Raw genomic sequence first — 21,572 nt, 5'->3', positions numbered from 1 at the left:
CCCGGTCCGTTCTGGAAATTCCTCCAGTTCTGACGGGGAATCTGGGCTTCTCCAGCAGCTTTTCTCCTCCATTCACACATCTCCAATCCCTCGTGTCTTTTCTGAGGTCACAATCATAACAGACAGTACAGAGACTCTGTATCATGAGACTAAAAACAATGCTAGCAAGTGTTTGTGGCAGATATCACAGAGTTGGGTGAAGATGATTTTGGAGGTTTTTAAGCCCAGCTGATGCAGTATATGAATGCAATGATAGCTAATGAGATGTAAATAATTTTAGCAATTTTGTGTGCATTTATTTAAATACACACTGTCAGTCAACTAAAATTTTTTTAACAATTTTATTTTAGCAAAGATCCAATAAATCGATCAGACATATTTAATGTTAGGAAATATTTTTTTTATCTCAAACAATTTATCAAAGAATCCTGAATAAAATATCACAGTCTCCACAAAAATAAATAAATAATATAATTAAAAAATTTCTTCCTTACCACATCCACAACTCTGTTATCAAAGGTATAAATTAAATTTTGAAATATTACTGAAATATACTGTAGGCCTATATTTGATCAAATAAATGCAGCCATGGTGAGCATAAGACACTTCTTTCAAATACATTAAAACAATCTTAACAACCCCAAGCTTTTGAAAGGTAGATGCTGTCAAAATAAAAAAATACATAATGTAGCAATGTAGTAATAAGGCAGATAATCTAATAATTGTAAAATAAAAAAAGTAAAAAAATAGTTGTGGTGCGTCTCAAACATGCAGGTGAAATCACTCCATCATGTGGCCAAAAACTGAGAAAATGTAAGATTTTGCTGCAGTGCATTTTAAACAGTCATGTTTTCATTAACCAATGAGAATTTCACATCAGTGACCAGCTTTTGAAAATTCAATTTGCAATATTCCTGCTTGATTTTGACACTTTTAAAATAGATATTGTGCATTCCCATCTGCCAGTGGATTTTGAAAAATCTCTAAGATGGTCAGGAACGGTTTTAGAGATTACCTTCTGTTCGTCACAAGTGTTGCCGTCACACCATTTCTCTTGCCCTTTGAACTTATGTTGCAGTCTGTCCCTTAAAGGAAATGTTTGTGTGTCTGTACAAGTGTAAGTGTGTAAAATATGACTGTTCCCCTTTAAAACTGATTCACACCCTCAGTGGAAGAGAGCCAGAGTGAGTTTTGACCCTCGCCACAATCTGTCCACCAGCAGGACACCTCTCTCTCTCTCTCTCTCTCTCTCTTTCTCTGCTTTCAGCCTTGGCTTTGTCCTTGTCCTTCAAAGCTGAGTGAATTTTGTTATTCTCAGCTCAGATTATTTTAGAAAACTCACATAATATCATATAAAAAATAACGGATTCAAAAACAGCCAGCTCTCTACAGCTTTTATATTATATTAAAAGTTCCACCTTTAATGAATATACTATAGACCTGTATTGTTTTCATTTAAAACTAATTACACTGTAAAAAAAACAAACAGATTTTTTACTATTTAATACAATTTCTCTCCTTCAGTATTTTCCTACTTCAATATTTCACATCAAATTCAGTGTTAATTGCCATTCCTTTTTAATTAATAGTGACATTTTCTAGCAATTTCTGAGTGAAAATAGTTTTTACACCTATTGCATTTTTGGATGTTAAAATATATTATTTATGATTAATGAATTAATTAGCATTTTACATGACAAGCTAGTCAATAGCAATGTATATTTCCATTCAAACTTTCATAAATTGTTCTTAGTTATTGTAGTAATATTGCAGTTTGATTCCAAAATATCTCTTGCAGCACATTAACACCTGATTTCAGGTCAGTGCGATCACTTTAGATCCACCTGATGGTTTAGGCAGGAGAAATCACAGAACAATTAGAGTTCAATAACCATACGAGCAAGCGCTGAATGAACCATTGCGTTTGTGAAGTGCTTTTCAGACAAGTGAAGTGTTTTACATGCAAATGAGATACAGCACATTATTATGAAAGTGAAGCACCTTGTGGATGAAGTGAAGCTGCCAGCCAGATCTTGTCCAATCTAACGGTCAGAGGAGACGATGGATGTCAGTCCACTGATGGTGCGTTTGAGGTATGTTTCAGATCAGAGGTGCTGTGGGAAACTCGTGCTGTTCACTGTAGGGTCAGTAGTTTATGGGGTGATGTTAGTATTGATTGTATAGGCAGACATACACGTAAACTGCATGTCCACAATACCTTTGAACATGAAACCGCAATCACAGTGCATTTAGCATCTGAGTGAAATGGAATGTTCAGAGAAAAACGTAGGGCGGGGCTTCATTTTGCCCATTGGAATTTGATTGGATCATGAAAAGTGGGTACTGATGTTATTGGTTAATATTGTTTTAGAATTTTTTCCCACCTACCCAGCTATGGTTATATTCTATAATATATATATGCATTTATTATTGTTGAGACAGTAATGCTTTTTATATACTATTATAGATTATTTTACATTGTGAATTAGCTTTTAGCTTTTTTATATTTATATAATTAGCCTTTTTTTATTTTGTTGTGTGCTTTTGTCATTTTCAATAGTTCTTTTAAATATTACTATTATGTTTTATTTACTAAACTAAAATAAGTAAATACATTTATTATTAAGACAGTTAAACAGTCACTTTTTTGGAGCAGTGTTGTTTTAGTGCTATTTATATACTATTATACATTTATTTATATTATTAGCCTTTATTTTAATTTTGTTGTGTGCTTTTGTCATTTTCATTAGTTAAATATTACTATTATGTTTTATTTATCTTTAGTTATTTTACAGTTTTAGTTATTTATTTCTAGTTATTCGTTTTAGTGTTTCAGGTTATTTTTCCAGTTTGTATTTCATCTAATATTTAAGTCAAAATTCAAGTCAAATTTATTTATGTAGCACTTTTCACAATATGCTGTTTTAAAGCAGCTTTAAAGAAAATCGTGATGTTAATGTTTATAATATATTAATACCTTTATGACTTATAGTCACATTTAACAATTTTATATTTTATTTCAGCATAATTTCACCTTAAAGTGTATTTTTACTTTTAGTTTCTTCATGATGATAATAACAACTAAATAATAATAACAGCATTAAAGTCAATGTAAATTGTCATTCCCAACTTATTAACTTATTTCAGATATACAGAGGAAAAGATTGTAGGGCGAGACTTGATTATATCTATAGATTTTTGTATTATCCATAAAATGTGTTCAAAAGGCGTAGGAACTCTGATATTCCTTTTAACCCAGAATAGAGAGAAAAATCCATTGAAAGCCCGAAGATGAGTATGTGATGACATCATAATTATATTTCAGGTTTATTATGATAAAGGGAGTGAACTAAATGATTTGAGAGGCTTTGAAGAGGTTGTGAAATATAATAATGCTCAGTATTGATTTCTGCAGAGAAATGACCGTCAGGACGTGCTTGAGAATAAGTCGCGCTCACAGAAGGAACCGAGATTGATTGCTGAACGAGAGCTAAAGAGGCACGTGAAAATATGAATGCAAAAACCAGATGAATGGGGAGATATTATGAGCAGGAAAGGGTTAAACCATTCTGCCGTGAACATACGGGGGAGGGTGTGAGCTAGGATGAATGGATGTATGAAAAAAATGAAAGTCAGGCGAAGGAAATGATTGGCAGAGAGGGATGAATGGGGAAGAGGTGGATTGATGTGAAGCAGGAGATGGTTGTGGTTCATGCGTGCTCTCATTTGCCCTCTGGCAGAGCTCATCTTGTTGCATAACGGGGGCCGTTCCTTCAGCAGCTGTTGCCATGGGAATTCTGCAAATGGGGGGGGGTTCGAGCATTCCTGTGAATCTCCTCTGAGTCTTCCCTCTTCTTTCCCTTTCATAGATCCACAAATTAGAAACAAATTAGTTGGAAACCACACATTTCCTGTTGGGAGAACAAACGGGCGGCACCCAGACAGATCTGTGAGCGACTGACAGAATGAAATAAAGATTTCGGCTGTGTTTGCAATGGAATACTAGAGTACCGTGCAATTCATGTTGTACACTTTTTACATACTGCCATTCAAAAATTTGGGGTTGGTAATTTAAAAAAAAAGAAATTAATACTTTTATTCAGCATTGATTGTAAGTGACTGAAAATGTGACTTTTTTTCAAATAGAGAATTCTGAAAGAATTCTGTTTCACTGTTTGTTTACAAATATTAAGCAGCACAGCTGTTTTCAAAACTGATGATAATAAGAACTTTTTCTTGAGCAGCAAATGATTTCTGAAGGATCATGTGACAGTGAAGACTAGAGTAATTATGCTGGAAATTCAACAGGAAAAAATTACATTTTAAAATATATTAAGATTGAAACCAGTTACTCTAAATCTTAAAATATTCCACAATATGCCTGTTTTTACTGTATTTTTTTTATTAAATGTAGCCTTGGTGAGCATAAATGCTTCCTTTGAAACTGCAAATTTGAATGAAGCATTGTGCAAATATTTTTTTTTGAACATACTGTAAATCACATGACCTCATTATTGGCATGTTTAATTTAGTCCTTCTGTTATCATCTAATAAATAAACAATGTTGTGTGAAAATGTCTGATCACATGAGTAAAAATTGGTTAATGTTAATTGGAACACCTGGAAATTCAGTGGATATACTGTACTGCACGAAATGTATTGTGATTTGCAAAAACCAGACAGGCAGTGTGATAGGATGCTATTCACAGTCTAGCCTTTGTTTTTATTTGTAGCTTTCAGTCAGCATTTTAGACTTATGAGTGTTTGTGAATGTGTGAGGGCTTGTTTATAGGATATAGGTTGTGAAAGTGTATGTGCTTTTGTGTGCTCTGAGCGTGAGAACCGCTGGGCTCTGACTAAACTGTGCCTGAGGTGTGTAAGTGTGTGTACGTCTAGGTGTATGATGACTAACTCTATGTCCATGTGTGTGTCTGAGTGTGAGAACAGAGCTCATCCACCCATAACATGCAGATCAAGCAGGTGTTAACCAGAGACTCACAGACAGCTGTGCAGGTAAGCGTGAGTTTGTGTGTGTTTGCACTCTTTCCGGTGTGTTAGTATCTAGTACACAGGTGTGGGACCGCTGTCCTCTATTTCTATATGTGTGTGGGCATAGTTTACCGCAGCAGATGACAAGAACATCTCATGATTATGACCGGACATGTTTGTTTTTTTGGTACTTTTAGTCATTTTACATAGCCTTTAGAGGCACTTGTGTGTTGTGATACTTAAGAGTTATGGTTAACAATATATCATTGCCCAACACTGGTATATAAGTCACATTTTTCATATAACATGCCATGTAATCTTAGGAAGTGAGATGTACACCGTGCCCTTGAGCTTATTTTATACAATATATATTCAAAATTCATTATGGTTGTCATTGAGGCTGTCTGCAGATTTTGACAGACAAAGAAATTAGCAGTTCTGTTAATGGGCAAAGTCAGTATGATTATATTTCAATATAAATCTCAACATATTAAGTATCAGTATCAGTTTATGACGATAATTTCAAGATGCGATAATCTCTTAATTCAGCCTAATTATATGGTTATTGGCTAATGTTGATGATCTAAAAAGATAATGTTATATAAATATGATTATTAATTACATAATTTTATGGTTACTGGTTTTGACTGGATAACAAATAATTGGCCAATTTGTTAGTAATCTCAAAATATTGTTCATAACAGCCTGTTACTTCTAAATATCGTAATTTTAATATCATAATATACCAAAAGTATTTATTTAAATCCCAGATTTTCATTTCAACGTCTTGTCATTACTAATTTCGGCTCAAATATGTTAGTAATCTGAGAATATTGTTTGATTAATTGGTTAACAACCTGTAACATTTTAATATTGCAAGTTGCAACTCAATATTGTAGTGCAACCTTAATCAGTATACATTTTACAATATAGGCTGATTTTGTGGTAATTGGCCAGTGTTGATTTTCTTAAGGCATTGTAACATTATATACATGCTAATATTTAATTTACAAATATTTTATGTCAACAATACCAAAATGTTGTGTGTGTCAATGTTGTGGTTATTGACATCAGTGAACAAGCGAATAATCAGCCCTATAATCATATATCTATGTTTTATCGTCCATTTTGTTGTCCAAAATATTGACATTTTAATTTTGCAATGAAGCATAAATCTTAATTCAGTTCTCAGAAAACCGCCTGAATCCGCCAGTGTTGACAATCTAAAAGCATTGTACTATTATATGAATGTTAAAATGTCAAAATATTTGCCAATTTTTGTTGATAATATCGAAATGTTGTATTGATCTATATACTGGCATCAATGACAACTGGATAATCAGCCTCCAAAAAATATCCAAATTTAGTAATTGTACTGAATGTGTGTTGGTAATATTAAAATTTAGTTGTGAAAATCTCAAAATCCTGGCTAATTGCTGTAATTGGCCTGGCAGATTCAAGTGTTTTTGTGTGTGCATCCGTGCACATCCTGAGCATGTTTATGTTATATGTTGTTTTTTTTTGAGTGGGTGGCCATGCCGTGTGGAGAGTGTGGGCCCGAGTCGTGTATTAATAGGAGTGTGTGGCGGTAACGTGGGTGGCGACTCTCCACAAGTGGGTTAGAAGCTAATCTGATGCTGACAAACTGTGTGCGTGGCTCGAAGCGTTCAGCCGAAGGAATTAGGCAGCCAGCTTTTTATAGACCTTCCGTCCTGCTTTGTGTCTCTCTCTCTCCCTTTCTCATTCGCTGAGAGAAGAAATCAGCGTGGTGGTAGTCAGGGCTTTCCCTGATTTAGCGCAGGGATTAAAAAACACTGAAAAAAGTAGTTGGCAAAAAACAGCGCAGGAGGAGGAGACACAGATACAGGGAAGGAGGGAACAAGGGAGGGTTGGTAAACGGTAGCTATTGAGTGAGTGAGTGAGTGAGTGAGCTATCAACACCCAGCCGGCTTTTCAGACGAAAGCGAAAGAAACAGAGAGTTTCTAGGCGAGGTCTGTCCGCTGTCTTGTGGTCGGAGGTGGTTATGCGGTGTGTGTGTGTGTTTGAGAGAGAGGACACACTCTGAGGGGAGGTCCAGGTGTTCCCCAGTGGCGTTCCTCTGCGATTCAGGGAAATCCAGCTTGTCTTGATACAGACACACTTTCACTGGGAGACAAAAAACTGAAGCAGCCCTGCCATCAGTATATCAGCACTGCTCAGGTACTCGATCTGGAGGTGTGCAATCATATGTTGACTTCTTCTTTTTCTAGTCTTGTTGACTAGTTATGTTTTAAATTTTGCATGATTGACTGTTTATCTGTCTTGTATGATTGGCCAGATTTACATTAGTATTTCTGAAAGTCTTGCACAATTGACCAGCTTAATGCTTGCATTTGTTTAATTTTTTTTTGTTGTTGTTGTAATATTGCATGATTGGTCCACTTTATATTTGCATTTTATGAAATGGTTGGGCAGTTGGTCAGCTTTGCATTTGTATAAATGTTTTGTTTGTTTAAAATTTAGCTTGATAGGTCAGTTTAAAATGAGTATTTTCTAATTGTTGCTGAATTGTTTCTAATTGTAATTTTTTTTTAAAGATTTATGTGTGTGTGTGTTTTTATTATTATTTAATAATTGGTTTAATATTTTGGTCAGCTTTGTGGTTGTAATGTTGAAAGTGTGCAATCTGCCAGATGCTTTTTGTTTGTTTGTTTTTAAATAACTGTTGCAAGATTTGCCAGCTTTTTTAGAGTGTTGCATGATTGGTCAGCTTTATATTTGTATTTTATGAAAGTGTTGCACAAGTGTGGCAGCTTTGAATATTTCTATATTTATTTATTTATCTAGCATAATGTTTGTATTGTCTGATTGTTGCCCTTTTTAACTGTTGCATGACTAGGCCAGTTCAATTATTATTATTATTATTATTATTATTATTACATGTTGCCTAATTAGTCAGCTGTACAGTTGTAAGTGTGAAAGTGTTCAATTGGCCAGATTTGTGTTCATCCATTTTTTATAAACTGCTGCATGATTGGCCAGTCTAACGCTTGTGATATTGGAGTGTTGCATGATTGGTCAGCTTAATATTTTTATCTTCTGAGCATGTTGTATATTTGATCAGCCTTGCAGTGGTTCTATTAATTTATTTGTCAGCTTACATTTTTATTTTTGTATTGATACCCAATTTGACAGAAATGCAATAGTATAGTTTGTTTGTTTGTTTAAATGTTTCCTTATTTTTCAACTTTCACTTGTATTTCTGATAGTTGCATATTTGGTCTCTTTTGAGATTTTAAGTGCTTTTAAGATTTTGATTTGACCTGTTTTATTTTTATATATTTGTATTTTGTATTATTTGTTTGTTATTTGTAATTTTTCCTTTTATTATAGTTTTATTATTATTTTGTACCTTTTTTTCTTGTGAATGTCAGTTGGCATGTACTGTAGGTAATCTTATGGTCAATTAGTGCTTCAAGGTCATGAAACTCTCTGTCTGGTCCTAGGGTTAATAGTATTAATAAGGCGGCCTACTTTAACACTGACACATTGCCAGAACAACATTATACATGCTCTTCATTTTATTTTTTTGTGTGATTTTTTTATTTTTTTTTATCAGAGATTCCTGCTAACCTTTAGGAGTTGTGATTGAGGTTCTGTGGGGTCACGGGGGATATTTCCCCTCCTCCACCCCGAGGGCTGAGTGACTGATGGGTTGGGTGGAGAGAATCAGCCCAGAATGGAAGAGCCCACAGCGGTTACGTAACTCAGTCAGAGATGGACGTAGTGCTATAAACACACAGTACAGACCTGGCTCGAGAGTTCTGGTTTACATTAACACCAGTAAGACAAATGACCCCCATTAGCGGGCATGAGTACTGTTAACACAGTCACAGGACATTTCATGCAACCACGCGTGTGTTTGTTTGAGGAAGAGAGTTTGTTTATGGACTGCGAGTTTGAAGTTGGCATTTGATGGGCCACAGCTGAAGCTGTGAGACCTTCATCATATGGATGAATCGGACCGATAGAAAGACAGGGAGCTGTGAGCATGAATCAAGTTAGCAAAGTAATGTTTGATTAAGCAGGGCTCAACAGCAAGAATGACCAGCTGTCCCAAGGCTAGTGTAAGACCGTTTTGGGTCAGCTAATGGAAATGTCCCTTTTGGCTAGTGTTGTGTCACTATATCTCAATATGATTGATCTTTTTTATGGCAGTTTTTGAAACAATATTGGCCCTGTTTATGGGGTAAGCTGTGCCAGAGCTCAACTAATAGTAGTAAGCTTTCAATTTAAAAACAGTAAGAGATATTTTATCATTATAAAATTCATTATAATTAAATTTATATAATATAAAATGTATTTTATAATTTTTTATATTTTTGAAATGTTATATTATATGTTATGTGCTAACTGTAAATTGTTAATTATTTATATATATATATATATATATATATATATATATACATATATATATATATATATATATATATATATATATATAATATAAAATTAGTTTGAAATGAGTTATAAACTAAATACAAATTTGAATGTTACATATATATACAATTTATTTGATAATTATTTATAGTGATATGTTATAATTAATATAAAAAGATGAGAAAGAGGGAGTGAGCATGCCATAAGAGGTAAAGATGAAGGGAGAGATGGATAATTGTTATTCTCTGTTTCGCTTGTCTCACCGTGTTAGATTACATAATTCTGCCTCCAGCCAGGTTCTAATTGGAGTGGGAAAACACGGAAAACAACTCGCAAACACACACACACACACACACACACAGCTGTTCTGGCGGTCTGTAAGTCGTCATGCTGCTTTGGCTGACACTCTGAAGAGCCAGGCAGCCTGACATACACACACTCACACACATGCTGCTCCAAAAGAACAGAAATCAAATCATATTTTCACAATATTTCCTGTAATCTAGTACCACAGATTTTGTGTATTGGCTGCATCCTAATTCAAATAGATCCTGAGTAGACTAGGATTTGTGCAATGTTTTCAGTGGATTTAAAAAAAATATGCACTGGTGCATGATGTTCCAGGCTAATATTACCCACATTCCCTTGCGATTTGGAGGAGTGTCTGACAGTTCTCCATAACTACAGTCTAAAATTAACACTTGCTAAGTGTCATATAAAAGTACAAATGGGATTTGTTTAGTGAAGTGTGTAAAAGGTTAGTTTATTGGTGACTTTATTAGGAGTTTCAGCATTAGATTGGTTTCAGGTTGAATTGTAGAAAATGTAGTCTCTCTTTGATGATGCAAGTGAAAAGATGATATCATTTTACCGTAAGAAAGAAAAAAAACTTGTTGCAATTTCTAATTTACAGCTTGCAATTCACTTCAGTGGAAAGGTTGTCATCATAGGTCTTTTTGTTCTCCAGAATTGCATGTTGGAACTTACAGAATCTTCATTGTGTCACGTAAGAACAACATCAAAATTGCTGCAAACACACTGCAAAGTGACAAATTAGAGTGAACCTCATAAGTTATCAATTTTTTGTGAGCAGGGAACAGAACTCGCTCTCAAAATTGTGCTGACTGACACACAATTATTTACCAAAATAATATTACAACGACCAAAGGCTCGTTATGTTTACCAATTTTAACTAAAATACTATTGACAGAGCCGTCATGTTTTGTGTGTTTGGAAGACTGCTTCACAGAGCACATTATTGAAGTGTTGCCATGTCCACTTATTTTAAGCGATGCTTATTAAGTGTCTTTGGGCATGGCTCATAAAGCGTTCCAGTTTACGAAGTTAATAAAGTAAGCATGTGCAGTTTGTGATAGTTTGGTATGTGGCTTATTTCCAAGATAAAGCATTTGCATTTGAGTTTATTATGGGGTTGTTCTTATTTGTTGTTCTTATTTGCTGTTTTTGTATTGTAAAATCTGGCAACACCCATGAGTCGAGATGTACCTGGTTCTTGCACTGTGCATAAAATAGAGAGACACACAACTCTTATACGCATTTAAATGTGTCATTATCAACTAGTTGTTCAGTTCTGTTCACACTATGTAGAATTTTTGTAAATGTTAATTAGGTTTTAGAATGCTGTTGTCACTTCCTAAACATTCCTGAAGTGTGGAACAGGATGAATTGACAACCAAATTTAACTGCCGAGTGTATGTGGCCAAGGTGTCATGTGGTTTACAACACAGTCCAGTCACAAAACATGTTCATACTTCAGAATCAAAATGATTGTGACTGAAGAGAACAGTTGTTGCTGCGTTTTTATCAGGTGAGCACTACAGGATGCAGATCCCAGGCCAGCTATGAAGGTGTCGAAGGCTTGGGATTTTCTGGCGTGTGCCTTTCTCAGTCAGTATGTATGAAGACAGGAAGTGTAAACTTCAGATGAACCAGCCAGAGGGACTCTCAGTTATTCCCAAACAGATAGAAAGAGCCCAGAGGGGCAGAGAAACACCTGTCACCTGTCTCCCGAGACTCACACACACACATATGCAGGAAGTCGGATGATTAGTGTGCTGTACTACTGACACCACAACATGACTAGTACTATTACTCATCCTTGGGCTTAATAAACTTTGCTATGTAGCTCTACAGCATTTATGCTCCAGACATGAATGTTCCTCAAAGCATGTGTCTTGTTGGGGAGAGGTGGGATGTTACTTTACTAAGCAAATGAATGTACATTTTTCACCTGGTAGACGATAAAACCAAACATCCCAATAGACTTAACATTGCCGGAGGAACCTGAGTCATGTCTAGAGATCACCATATCAATATCACTGAGACTTCAACCAACCAGAACATTGAGCAACAGCACAGCAATGCCATAGAAACCACTCCTCATTCTAAAACATGTTAGTTATTTCATCATGTGACACTGAAGACTGGAGAAATAGCTGCTGAAAATTCAGCTTTGCATCATGGGAATAAATTATATTTTAAAATATAAATAGAAAACAGTAATTTTGATATACTAATACTTCACCATATTACTGTTGTAATGTAGTCTTCCGCCTTGGTGAGCATAAGAAAACTCCTTCAAAAGCATAAACGAACGTGTATTTATTTACCAATTTTATGGTCCTATCTGGTTTAAGGATGTAGCTGGTTTAAGCTGCTTTGAAAATAATTTCTCTCAGAAACCGCTAGTAAATTTCACTCCGTCAGAAAATTTCACAATTAGGCAAATTACAAAATAACAGGGAATAACACATTGAATTAAATTAGAAATTTTGAAGTAAAAAGATTGAAATGGTTTTAGCTTTGTTTTTTTTCTTTCTGAACTCATATTTTTACTGGAAATGTGAATCTAGTTTGAAAAGCAGCCTACAATTTGATGCAAGCTATACTGCTGTAACCAGCAAAATGGTCACCACTTTTCCATAGTTAACATGATGCATGTTTACAAAAACACCTCATTCTGATTTAACTGCTAAATGGATTCAATTTAATTTTGTTAAAAGTACAGCCCATTAGCCAATCAGTAAATTATGGCCTAATAGCATCTACATAGCGTTATTGATAATTAAAGCCTTGCCTTTTCTGTGTACCAATCGAATTCCTGCCATTCTGTTTCTTACACAGTGACACTTTGGAATTTCGTAACATACATAATCCAGGTTACCCAGCAGCACTAAGTCAGTGAGAGAATTCCATGAATGAATGCTAAACATCCCTGTCCTAATGAGCTCGGAGGGATTAGCATGTTCCCTCTAAACCTGACCCCTGCGAATCTCCTCGGCTGCCCCATAACACGCGGCGTTTCCTGCCGTTTTAGCACTCGTCATAATTCCGCCGCTGTTGATTTGGCTAAATCCATTTAGCGGGGGAACTCACAAATTCTCTTTCACATTAGCAGTAGCTAGTGTGGGCTGTAGTTGTCGGCGGGCGCTGCGTAGAGCGATTAATGTTTCGAGAGGGAGGAGGTGGTGAGTGACATGAGGGGTTCTGCTAATTGAATGCGTTTGCATAAGGCCAGAGAAATCCTGCCCTCGATTATATCAAAGGAATGTTTTTTTTCTTTTTTAAATGACCTTGTTAAAGTAATGATGTCATGTGACAGCAATCTAGTACTGGAACAGTTTTCATAATGTAAGCTGTTTTGTATAAATTATGCAGTATTATTATTTTTTTAAAATAAAATAATATACAATTTCTAAATGTTTTTGAAAGTGTCTTGTGCTCAGCAAGAATGCATTTGTTTGTTACATTATTTGTAATATTATTACACTTTAAAATGCCCTTTCTATTATTTATTTTTTATGCAATTTATTTCTGTGATGCAAAGATCAAGTTTCAGCCTTTACGCCAGTCTTCAGTGTCACATGATCCTTCAGAAATCATTCTAATATGCTAAATTGGTACTTTTAAGAAACATTAAAAAAAAAAATTATTATTAAGAAGTTAATAGTCAATTCTTTAATGAATAGAAAATTCAAAAGAACAGCATTTACTTGGAATATAAATCTTTTTTTAAATCATAAATGACTTTACGGTCACTTTTAAACAATTTAATGCATAATTGCTGCATAAAATTATTTTAGTTTTTTTTTTTTTTGAAGTGTGAATCCTTTGTGAAAAATATTGCAGATCTGTGGTGCTTATGTGGGCGTCACAGGTTTGATTCCAGGCTGTGATTCTACTTTTCTTCTTTTCATACAGTAATATTAATTTTTGATGAGAGCTGGATTCTTTTGCTTCGCTGGAAGTAGGGATGAAAAACCTCAGCGGCATAAAGGACAGGAGTGAATGTGCTTTTGTGTTGGTGCGATACAGTGGCGATGACAGCTGCATTCCACACAAACTCCGCAATTCTCTCACAGAGCGCCTCTCAAAGGAAACGGTGATGGAAGAGAGTTTTCAGCCTCTACTGCGAGGCCTTTTCTCTTTCTTATTATTCAAACTGTCCTTTTGTCACATTCAGATCAGTTTCAGATTCATATGCAAAGAGACTCATTGCAAAGCTGGATTCAGTCTGAGGGAGTGAGAGAGAGTGATTTCCTTTCAAAATGTGTGTAAAACAGGTGGGTTAAAGCTCAGGTATGTTCATTTCTAGCCTCCTTAGGTTCTAAGGACATTGCTAGTTTGCTATTACTTTTCTAAGCTATTGGATGTATGATTTTCAATAGATGTTAAAACTGGCAAATAATTCCACAGACTCTCATTTGAAGGAAGGATCTAGAGACTCTTTTGCTCTGTACATCTTAATATACTGCCTTCATCAAAGGCTTGTGTGACATTTATGGTGTTGGTCTACCATGTCTGTCACAGTCGCCTCTATGACCTATATGGTTTGTAGATTAAAAGTTCTTGTTTATAGGTTCTTCAGATCAGAGTTTGGGATTCTGGGTTCTTTAAATCACCAGAACTTTTGATGGAGTTAACCTTCTTTGTGCAAGATTGTACCGGCTGTTTTTTGTGCTGATTGGAAACTATTTTTTAGGGTGTTCACACAAATGCACACACAGAAATGTTTCCCGAACAATCAGGGCTGAGAGCTTCTTTTTTCCAAAAACAAATTACAAACTGCAATCTTGTTATCCTGACTATTTAGATCTCCGATTAGGCCGTGTCCGTTTCCAAACTGAGCGTTGATTGGAAGTGACACTAATTTCCTTTGCCAAGCGTCATGGAGTTGTTGCCGTTCTGTCCAGTGCAGAATATCGGAAAAGCGGTCAGGAAGGACTTTGTGAATAGAAGAGGTGGTGTCAACCAAACTGGTTTCCCTTTTTTTCTTTTTTTAAATCAAAACTTTTTTGTGTGAATCTCATGAAACCTGTCCAGAACATGTCTGTTTAGTTATATAATATGAACTAACAGTTCTTCTAAAGCATTTAATAATCCTAGTTAATGTTCAACATTTTATTACAATATATTTTTTTCTGTTAACATTATGTAATGGACCTCAGCTGACTTGAACTACAAATGAGCAGTTTATTTTATTAACTAACATTAACAAAGATTGATGAATACTGTTACAAATATGTTGCTCTAACTAATGAGACCTTATGATAAAGTGCGACTGAATTATGTGCTCAATTGTCATAAAATAAAAAATACAAAAATAATTTTTAGTAACAGTTTATTTTACAGTATATGTAATTATACATATATTATGCTTGCTATAATTGTGCATAATTTCATGCAAATAACCATAAACCAAACCCTAAACGTAGTTTTTATTATTATTATTATTATTAGTTGCTTAATTTTTAATGCAAAACATTTATTTTATTGTTTTTATTTCGATTTTGGGTTGAAATGTGACTTGGACTTGTTTTTGTGAGATTCAGTCTTTAAGTTTATCCTGTGGAATCATGTTTATTGTAATGTCCACAGTGGGATCAGCCCAGTGCTTAGAGGGTTAAACCTGCCCGAGAGAAAGAGAAAGCAAAAGAGAAGTCCAAGAGAGAGTCTTGCTCATAAAGAAGAGATTGTGTGGGATTGTGTGTGGCAGGATAGAACAGGATCGCCCACGCTGAGCTCCAGCTAATGATGACATCATCTGTTTGTATGGTCAGGAATGGCTCGGCCTGCCCTGACAGGGATTCCCCGTCCACACCACAGGGACACCACGTGACTCCGCTTTTGTGTGTGTGGTTGAATGCCTGCGGTGCATGGTCACATTTACACAAGTGCCTCCTATTCTGTATGGTTGCTTTAATTGGGCAAGCAGGACTCTTCTTAGAGGAAGAAGACACACACACACACACACACACTTTTGTTTCATGCTTTCGCAAGCCAGTTGGATGACTCCCAGAAAATCTGTCGGGAATATGTCTAGGTCATATTTCACTCCAGAAATTTCAGAAATTGTATTTTGCATTAAAAAATAAAAACCATTTTATTTTATTTTTGCAACATTATTTCCCCATGACAAACAACAGGCTCATCTCCCTTTCAAATTTGACTTAATGTAAAAAATTATGATTTATTAAAATTACATTTATTTATTAATCAATATATTTTCTATTACTAACTTATAGTAATTTTAAATTTTTGTTGGAAGATTGATGCCTATTTTTATGATTATTATATTTACAAAAGTGTACAAAAACTCAGTCAGGAGCAGTGTTAGTATCATTGAGATCCTATTACAGTTTTGATAATATTTTGTGTATGTTTTCATTTTATTTTTTTTTCTTTTATCATTTTAGTTAGTTTAGTAATTTGGTTGTTTATTTGTCATGTTTATTATTATTTGGTTGTTTATTTATCATTATACATTTTTTTTCCAGTTTTCGTTTTAAGATTTTTAGTGTAGCAAGTTAAACTAAATTAAAATGAGAAATGCTGCCTTCGAAACCAGCTGAAATAAAATAAGCTTAGGGTTTTATATTTTATCTTGTTTCAGTTCAAATTTGTTGTTTTGAGTAACAAAAATCTTTTAGCTGTATACTATATAAAACCCCTGGTCAGAATAGTCATAAAGAGTGAGTACTGTGTCTTTACTGAATAAACGTGTGTGTGTGTGTGTGTGTGTGTGTGTGTTTGCATGCACTGTCCACTGTTAAGTGCCAAAGTGCAATAAGAGAAACTGATGTTACGGGAGGTGACAGGGAGCAGCTATTCTGCTGTCAGTTAGACAGACGGATGTAAACGGACAGCCACACACACTGCTGCACTCCGTTCCAGATCACTCTGGATACGATTTATTATCCCGACACAATCAGGAAATGAAAACTCACTTCAGAGAAGTGTCACAGATTCAAACATGTCAGCTGTGGCCAAAGAAAACAGGTTTGCCAAACTTTAATTTTTAATTATGAAAATATACTGATTCTGTAATTAGGTTTCTGTTTCAATTGTTATTGCATTTTTCTTTTTGGGGTCCGTTGTGTTTCACGGATCTCTTATTTTTCTTGAATACTGTTAAAAGGGTGAAAAGGTAAATGTTACTAATTTTCATAATTCTGAACTTAAGTTGGTTTTACTTTTGGTGTGTGTGTGTTTGGGTGAATGTCATATTTTACAACTGATTATCCAATTTGTTTACAATTTGTAATTTGTTATTCAACAAATAATAATAATAATAATATAATGAAGAAATTTATATAATTAAAAATAACACCTAATTAAAATATAAACACTGGAATCTGAAAATATTAAATCATTTGAAAAAATCATTCTAAAAAACAAAACTTGTAACCTGTTGCTTTTCACATCTGGGTTGCGCATATATGGTTGAAAAAAGGTGAAATATTGACTTAAATGGTAATGGTAAATGGCCTAATTTTTGAGTCAGGGAAGCTTCGTGTCATTGTCAGCTCACACTCGTGTTTCCCTGTTTTAAGCAGATTCTTGAGCTTTAACTTCCACATCTGAAATGTGAAAAAAGTAGTATGTTTCTAATTAATTAGCAGCTTTTTTTATAGTAAATTATATTCTTAAATTCTCTTTCTTAGACACGGTAATTTCAGTATGTAAGTTTGCATTAATAGCTTTGATGTCATATGGTGCCGTTTTATGTAAATATGAAACTGCTTTTGCAGTATGAAACTTCTGTCAGTGTTGCTTTTTTATTTTTGGTTAAATCATTAAATATTTTCAGTCAAATTAGAAAACTACCCCACTATAATAATTGAAATTCAATCCATTTTAATATTTCAAATTTTCAGATATGCTTGTTGGAAATGTTTGAATTCAGCAAATGGATTGTGTTATGGAGTGGCCAATACTGTTTTTCACAATTTAGTTTTTTTCCCCATTTAATTTGTTGAAGTTCATTGTTGTTTGTCTACTCTTTATTTTAATACAGTGCTCTGGCTGGGAGCTATGGTGTCAGACTGAAATGAACTGGGTTTGTTTCATTTCCTTTTTATGGGAGGTAAAAACAGGAGCATGCTATTTTGCACAAAGGCTCATATTCGACTGCCGAACTTTCCCGTTTCCAGTAGCAAGAACAGCCGTGAATATTGCAGCATCAATATGAGACATGCAGCACATTTTTGTTTATCCTCCTTTTGCTCTTGAGCGAATCCACAGCGCAACAGAGCGAGTTTAATCATTGGCGCGCGTGTGTGTGTGTAAAGATGCGCAATGCGTAAAAGTGACTCCCACTTCTGAGTGCAGGTGAACAGCGACGGGAAACACATCTACCATGCGGATTCTCTTTGTTAGTCTGTTTAGCATTAGTGTTGATTAATTATTTAACACAACAAGTGGTAGTCTCAGGTAGATCATCCATTGATGAATAATTAAAGCTGTGAATGAGGTGTGTGTGTGAGAGAGAACCAGCGCAGATGAATCACCCACCCAGCTGGATCCAGCGGGAACCTTCATTGAGAGACGCTGGGTAATTTATGAAGGGAGTCGGTGTGAAAAATCTCAGCATGAACTGCAGGAGTAACTCAACTGTCCTTTTAACAAAATAGAAATGTATCCATTATTAACCATCAAGAGCACATCGCATAGCAACGCCCTGACAACCACCTAGAACCCCCTAGATATAAAATCACCCTGACAACAATTCAGAACACCTGAGCAACTGCATAGTAACACCCTGAAAACCATGTATAACAACCTAGCTATCACGTAGCAATGCGCTGACAACCTTCCAGAGCACCCCAGCAATTGCATAGCAACACCTTGACAACCATCTCAAACACCCTAGATATAAAATCACCCTGACAACAATCAGAACAACCTAGCCTCACATAGCAACTCAATGACAACCACCCTGATAACCATAGCAAAACCCTGACAATCATCCAGGACAACCTAGATATAAATCAGCCTGACAACAATCTAGAACACCTGAGCAACTGCATAACAACAACCTGACAACCATCGCAAACACCCTAGATATTATATCACCCTGGCAACAATACAGCACACCTGAGCAACCACATAGCAACACCCTGACAACCATCCCAAACACCCTAGATATAACATCACCCTGACAACCTTCCAGAACCCCTTAGCAACCGCATAACAACGCCCTGACAACCATCCTGAACCACCAAGCGATCACATAGCAATGCCCTGAAAACCTTCCAGATCACACCAGCAACTGCATAGCAACGCCCTGACAAACCTCCAGAACAACCTAGCAATCACATAGCAACTCCATGTCATCTACCCTGAACAACTATAGCAACTGCATAGCAACACCGTGACAACCACCTAGCCATCTAGAACACTCTCACAACTGCATAGCAACCACATAGGAGCACCCAAATTACTTTTCCCAAAACCAAGAAAGAAAATGTAAAGAATATGATAAATGTAGTTGAATACGATACGCTCACTCGTCTCACGATCTCTCTGCGTGCTTGCATTATGGGATATAAATATAACTGTAGTCTAGGAGGTGTATGTTTGTACTGAAGATCTGCACTGGATCAATTTTTCACCAGCGTGCCAACGCATACTTCACTATCAGCTCCGTCTACTGCTGCATCCACCCACCACTTCCTGCGGGGGCAGTCTCGCCGAACACGTGTGTGTGTGTGTGTTTGAGAGGAGCTGACAACAAATGGTACTGATTTGTAAGCATTCTCGGTGGGTAAGACATGTGATTCAATGCACACTGAGATGTTAGTTCACAGGATATCATTGACAGATGCGTGTGGCGTGTGTGGGTGGGACGTGGAGGTCATGATCTAGGAGTGTTGTGTGAAATCTCAGAAAAGCAGATTAATCTTATTTTGCATCTGTAGAGGTGCCGTCAACTTTGCAAACAGTGGTTCTTATTTCTGACTCTATTTAAAGCTAAATGCATTTTAAACTGTGCAACATCTGTGACAATGTAGATTATCAAAGAAAATCATTGTTTTGTTGTAAATTTGTCGAGAATTGTTTTTGCAGTAATGCACTATTAATTGAAGTCAATGTGCATTGCACTGAAATAAACTTAAAAATTCACTTAAATATTAAACGTATAATATATATTTTTTTAAATAATGTGATGCAAAGCTGAATTTTCAGCATCATTACTCCAGTCTTCAGTGTCACATGATCCTTCAGAAATTATTCTAATATGCTGATTTGCTGTTCAAGTAACATTTATTATTATCAGTGTTATAACAATTGCTGCTAATTTCTGTGGAATCCGTTATATAAAAGTTTTGATAAATAAAAAGTTCAAAAGAACAGCATTTATTTGAAATAGAAATCTTTTGTAACATTATAAATGTCTTTGCTGATACATTTTCTGTGGCAAACTCAACTTCTATTCAGCCTTGTCCAGCTCCACCACTTGTGAATCTTTATTGATTTATATAGTTTTTTTTTTTTTTGTATTTACTGAGGAAAATGTAGAAAGCTCAAGTACGGCTCTGCATTTGAAAGTGTTTCTCTTCACGTCGCTCTCATTCTTTGTGATTCCAGCCGTCTCTTTATTGTTATGCATTATTAAGAGTGGCCGCGGGCTCACAGTAGTGCGCCTTATCAGTAATGCGCCGTTCTCCGCCGCTGACTCTAGAAACATCGAACACAAACTCTTCAGACGTTCCTAAAAGTGCTGCTGTTCTCATACGAGAAACACCTAGAAAGACAGATCCTGAAGGGGGTTATTGGAGCCTTCTCAGTACACTTCCAGTTTTCAGGATCTTTGCTTGTGTCGTTTGAGGATTTTGTGTAGATTAAACTATTGGGAGCACTGCAGAACCTGATATTGTATGTCTTGCGCATCTTATCTTGACTCTCAACAGGGGAGTCAGGGAATTAGAGAAGGAGAGATTACTCATTTCAGGAGAAAGATAAGAGGAAGTTTGGACAGCAAGTGATGATGCAGCTAATGAAGACAGAGTGTTGTGTAATGCAGTCTGGGATGCTGTACTCCTGCAGTGAAGTGTGTGTGTATATTTGTTTGTGTTGGGGTGTGTGTGGGCTATGACAGAAATGTGGAGGGGAAGGTTACTGACTCTTCTGGTAAGCAGCTCCCTTGTTTGTCTCCTACGTGCTGATTGGTAGCTTCAGGTTCATCCGAGCTTCCTGTAAGGAAACCTTGGGAACCCTAGGAACTCTTGAAGATGGACTTTTCTCGAGCAGAGGTTGGTCTATACACCATTTTCCACTGAACAGTGTTGTGGATCGTCTTCCAGGGTTCCTTGTGCTCTCTGGTCACCAGGCCGCAACTAAACTTTGCATTGTTTCACCTTCAGGTCATGATTTAATAGGGTCACATTATAATAAATCCAATTTTCGTTCTTTTTGGGGGGGGGGGGGGGGGGGGGGGGGGTAGGTATCAGTTTGATCTACAATGAAAATTTGTAAACACAAAACAGTCCAAAAATTGATTGAACATCAATGGATGGAAACTTGGCAGATCCAGTTATGTTAAAATAATACAGTAAAAAGTAAAATGTGAGAACTTAAAAAAATAAACTTGAAAAAATAGTATAACATAATATATTACAATTCAAACATTTGTGGTCAGTAAGATTTTTTTAACATCTTTGAAAGAAGTCTTGCACAGCAGAGCTACATTCATTTGAACTAATTTACAGTAAAAACAGTATTATAATGAAATATTATTGCAATTGAAAATACCTGTTTTCTATTTTAAAATGTAATTTATTTTCAGCAGTATTTATACATAGATAAATATCTACTTTTTATAATTTATTAATAATAATAATTTATTTTCAGCAGCAATTAC

At 35.6% G+C, this 21,572-nt stretch overlaps 1 protein-coding gene across 3 annotated transcripts in view; it reads left to right on the top strand.

Moving 5' to 3' along the window:
• The window catches only part of LOC306847663 (zinc finger protein 40-like), a 58,358-nt gene that overhangs the window by 18,271 nt on the left and 18,515 nt on the right, over positions 1-21,572 (top strand). The window contains exon 1 of one of the 3 annotated variants that reach the window (XM_079381744.1): positions 4,289-5,013. The exons of the other annotated variants lie outside the window; for them this stretch is intronic. The gene's annotated coding sequence lies outside the window, so the exon portion shown is untranslated. Of the gene's footprint in view, positions 1-4,288; positions 5,014-21,572 lie in introns of those variants that run through there. 3 annotated transcript variants of the gene reach the window in all.

This window comes from Barbus barbus (assembly GCF_936440315.1).
Source record: "Barbus barbus genome assembly, chromosome: 27".
NCBI classification, from domain to species: Eukaryota; Metazoa; Chordata; class Actinopteri; order Cypriniformes; family Cyprinidae; genus Barbus; species Barbus barbus.
The sequence above is the reverse complement of the archived record's forward strand: the minus strand, read 5'-3'. Positions and strand labels throughout refer to the sequence as shown.